Source organism: Medicago truncatula, chromosome 1 (genome assembly GCF_003473485.1).
Source record: "Medicago truncatula cultivar Jemalong A17 chromosome 1, MtrunA17r5.0-ANR, whole genome shotgun sequence".
NCBI lineage: Eukaryota > Viridiplantae > Streptophyta > Magnoliopsida > Fabales > Fabaceae > Medicago > Medicago truncatula.
Window position 1 is genome coordinate 31,794,045 of NC_053042.1, and position 5,076 is coordinate 31,799,120.

General features: G+C 33.4%; 1 long non-coding RNA gene across 1 annotated transcript; it reads left to right on the forward strand.

Annotated features, from left to right (window-relative positions):
- The first annotated feature begins 2,125 nt into the window (after nucleotides 1-2,125).
- On the forward strand, nucleotides 2,126-4,617 carry LOC112419961 (uncharacterized). Its single transcript, XR_003010135.2, has 2 exons — nucleotides 2,126-2,866; nucleotides 3,373-4,617. It is a non-coding gene; the product is annotated as an uncharacterized lncRNA (long non-coding RNA).
- Nucleotides 4,618-5,076: the final 459 nt, after the last annotated feature.

Here is a 5,076-nt window from a genome sequence, read left to right on the forward strand (position 1 = left end):
TGATTCTGTGATTTTTCGTCATCAAATTTGTTCATTACGTAATTATTCATCAATATATGGAAGATTTTTCACAACATTGAAAAGTAATCCATCGTAAAGTAACCCTTTTGATCAAATCAACATTGTTGATCAAATCAACATTGAAAAGAAGCCTAAGATCATTGTAATTGTAATTAACCATTATGGCAAAATTGACACCTATAAAAGCAGAATGACATTTTCCACCATCTCATAATTACTAGTAGTATCTTACTTTTGTGTGCAAAACAGTAAACACATTCATTTTCCACCATCTGCTTATAAATCCCAATAAAATATAATGTTTAGATTTTTTAGAAAGGAAAAAGTAATTTATAACCGCATAAAATTTAGTCTGACATATTAGATTTTCTCTGATAATCATTTTGGTCTTCAAAATTCATTTTAACTTGAATATCAAATTTATATCTTCTACCTTAAAATATGATACTTGTGGTGGTGTATCGGATTGATTAGGATTTTTTTCTCTCTTTAACCCTTCGGTCAACAGGAGAAAAGGGCATACAAATTCGAAGTTCGACTATGATGTAAGTATAGTTTAATTTAGATTTTTTTCATTTAAGAATCGAATTTGGATTCTATCAAATGTTTATTCTTCGTGAAACTCTTTAATTACATGAGCTCGATTGTTTGGTTGGATTGATTAGGATTTTAAAAGATAATTTTTGAATAAAATATACTCTAGATTTCAAAAGATTGCGTAAGATTTTAATGACTTTAAAGATTTTTAAATTTTTTAACTAAACATTGTATTTTTTTTGGTGAGAGAATATTACTTCTAAATTTCATTCATTAAAATATGCAATATAATTTGGAGTATTAACTCGAGTTTAGACACCACCTAAAAGGATGGCGCTTTAACAAGAGCGTGATCAATCTCATTTACTTATCTCGGGATAAATTCAAAATTAAAGTTTCCATAAAAAGACGAAAAAATAGATTTATAATTATGCTAACACCAAATCCCTTTAAATTCTTACATGTTAGAGTGAAAACTATCCACGTCCAATTCAAAATTAACTGGATATAAGTTAAGCCTATAATCAAATTTGTAAATATACATAAACTTAAATCAGTTCAAACTCTATTTACTCCACTGAAGAATCAAATCCATGATTAGATTCAAAAGATTGTGAAAAAATCCACGATTAGTGTGCATGGATCACAACGTTTTTGTGTGCTGTGTGGGATCTGGCATGTTTGTCTCGTCAGCACATATGTCATTTTTGTTTGGAAGTAGCATAAGTAGTTAGGGCATTAATTCATTCTAGATAGAAGAGCCTAGAAGTCTCTTATTTATTTGTGCATTTGGATTTACTCATGAGGTCACACCACAGGTCGAAAATCACCTAACTGAACCCACTATTTAGTCATTTTTTATTACTATTATTTTAATTTGTAAGATTGGTCCAAGATTATCCACTTAATCATGACTATGTACACATAAGATTTTTTTTAGAGGGGTTTATATATTAAGCTGGACCTTTTCGTCATTGACTCAAAAGAATTAGGTGAATAATTGAATATAAACATTTAAGCTGGACAAAAATTATAAGTTAATTAGTAATAGCAATAAGGATTGAGCTACAAAACAAATTGTTTTAGTTTTATAAATATCATAGCTGCCATTTATGCTGGCTTCATCACATCCAAATAAGCTAGCTACCTCCTTTTTCAAAATTGCGCTCACCACTTACTTATTGATCACTATCGCCAATAAATACAAAACGTGTAAAGTTTATGCAATTTACATGCATCATCTACGTATTCTTTTTTAGTGGCTAATTTCACACATATTAAATAACAATTAAGAAAATAGAGATTATAAGTGGGTTCAAACTCACGCTTTTGCATGTCAAATATTCCTACAAATTTTAGTTTGCGGTGAAAGAACCGCGTGATCGGAAAAAAAAAACGAAGCAATAAAGGTAAGATGTATTCGAAGAAGAATGAACAAATGTAAAAATGCTAAATCAAAGATAAAAGTAAGAAAATGGTACTATTATTATAATTAAAGGTGAGTTGCAAACAATTTTCGAATAAACAATGAGTAAGATGTATTGTCTTATGTGAGAGGATGTGTTATCTAGTAGATAAGATTTTGGAATGAAAATGAACTCCTTTACATCAAGTTTGATTTAACTGTTCATAAAGAAAAAATGAACTAACTCCTATAATGCATGAGTGTCAAGTGTTAACCAAACCACCTTGAAAATTTTTCTTGCTAGTTTCTTATATTATCTGGATCTTAGAAGTTGAAATTCTCTCAAGTATAATTGCTTCTTTAAATTTCTTCTACACACTTTTGATATGACTGTTTACTTTGAGAAGTTAGAGATTTTGAATCCTTGAAAAGATGATTTTTTATTAAAGTAGAGGAGCTTCATTTCAAATGTTGGATAAAAGACAAAAGAAATAACACAAGAATAGCAGAACGACGCGGAGACCTCCATGGAGTGTCAATTTGTACTAATGCACCTACCATTTCTCACCTCTTGTTTGCATATGATTGCTTTTTGTTTTTCAGGGTTGATGACAGTGAAGCGCAAGTGATGAAGAACATTCTCCATACTTATGAACTAGCTTCAGGGCAGGCCATTAGTCTTCCAAAGTCCGAGGTTTTTTTCAGCAAAGTTGTTCCATCACCTTTGAAGGAAACTATTGCTAATATTTTAGGGGTTAGAGCGTGATGGGTACAGGTCAATATCTCGGCATGCCATCTATGGTGGGCAGAAGTAAAGAGGCAACATTTGGCTTTATAAAGGATCGTATTTGGCACAAAATTAATAGTTTGAGCAGCAAATGTTTGTCCAAGGCTGGTCGTGAGGTAATGATCAAATCGGTACTACATCCATCCCATCTTATATTATGAGCATCTTTTTACTTCCAAATAAGCTTGTTGATGCAATAGAAAAAATGATTAATTCTTTTTGGTGGGGCCACGACGGTAATATGCGTCGCAGATTACATTGGATGTCTTAGAAAAGGTTGTCTGTTCATAAATTTTTTGGAGGTATGGGCTTTAAGGATTTGACTTCTTTTAATGTGGCTATGTTAGGGAAACAGGGATGGAGGTTCCAAATTGATTCTAGTAGCCTTGTTTGTCGATTATTTAAAGCTAGATATTTTCTTACTTCTGATTTTATTGGGTCCAAAATCGGGCATAACCCAAGCTATGTTTGGCGAAGTATTTTTAGCACAAAAATAGTGGTAAAACAGGGTGCAAGATGGCAGATTGGTTCAGGGGCCAATATACCTTTCTTAGGCGCCCCTTGGCTCAAGGATGGCTTATCTTTTTCCACTACTAATCCTATTTTTGAATCTTTGATGCAGGTGAAATGATGTGATTTTATTGATCAAGATTTAAAAATGTGGAAGGGGCCTCTCATTCGTAGTTTATTTGATACGCAAACTGCGCAACTCATACTCAACACACCGTTGCAACCACTTGTATTGGAGAACAAAATGATATGGAAAGGGGAAAGGAGTGGTAAGTATTCTGTGAAGAGTGCTTACAGAATTTGTGTTACAGAAATTGCAGATAACTCTCATATGCATGTTAATGGTCGTTGGAACCTTATTTGGAAGTTAAAAGTGCCTCCTAAAATTAAGAATTTTCTTTGGCGTGTGTGTCGTGGTTGTTTTCCAACACGTGCTCGCTTACATAGTATAGGAGTCTCTTGTCCACTTGACTGTGTTCACTGTAATCATAATTATGAAGATAGCATCCATATCCTTTATTAAGTGTCCTAAAGCTGTGCAAGTATGGCAGAATGCGAATTTATGGGACATAATTGACAGGGTAATTCATCAAGATTATAATATCAGTGCTCTCATTTTCACGGTTCTACAGAATTTACCTACAGGGCAATGTGAGCTGATGGCATCAATCATGTGGAGTCTATAAATATGTAGAAACTTGAAACTTTGGAAGCAACAACTTGAGATCGACCGCAGGTGTTCCAACGTGCAACCCATGTATTTGAAGAATGGCGAACAACCCAAAGAATTAGATCAAGCAGCAACACTCAATCTACAACTCCACAAGTTCAGCCATCCAGACAAGAGGAAGATGTTTGGAAGAAACCAGCACCTGGCAGATACAAATGCAATATTGATGCATCCTTTTCAACTTCTTTTAACATAGTTGGCTTGGGCATGTGTCTTAGGGATGAGGATGATGCTTTTGTGCTTGCAAGAACAGAATGGTTTGCCCCTCTTTGTGATATAGATGTGGGGGAGGCTGTTGGTCTACACACATCTTTGGATTGGCTTTCTAATCAAAGGTTTGATAATGTAGATTTTGTTCTTGATTGTAAAAGGGTTGTTGATTGCATCAACTCTAGTTTAGATGATAGTAGCGAGTTTGGATGTATTATCACTGCTTGTAAACAGCTGCTAGTAGATAGATTTCATAACTCTCATGTTGAGTTCAGCAGGAGGCAAGCAAATAGGGTAGCTCACGAGTTAGCTCAGGCAACCCTGTCTAATCCTAGCCGCCACGTTATTGATGATGTACCTACATGTATTTGACATATTTTAGCTAATGAAATGCAATGATTTCCTTCCTTCAAAAAAACAAAAACTCAAAATTGAAGCTGTTTCATAAAAACATAGTCCTTAATTCATTTTTTATCAAAAAAAATTTCAAGAGTAAAAAAACGCTCCTATACATATTTGAAAAATAGTTGAGAGAAGGTGTTGTATGTACTATGAATTTGTTTGATGTTGTTAAGAACACGAGAGAATATCATACTATTAGACACAACTTTAAAATATACATAGTGTACAATACTAAAATTACAAGGTTTTTTTTAAGGTGTAAATTTACAAGGGCTGTCAAGGATGACTACCACAAAACTATGTGCCATTTCACTTGACAAACTTTTTTTTTTTTTCACTTCACGGGCTGATATCATTTCTTTTTAATTCATATCATTTCACGGGCTGTCAATTATAAGATTATTTTTTTTTTCATTTCACTTGACAAAGATGATCTAGCCTGATATCTGTATCATTTCACTTCATGGGCTGGCA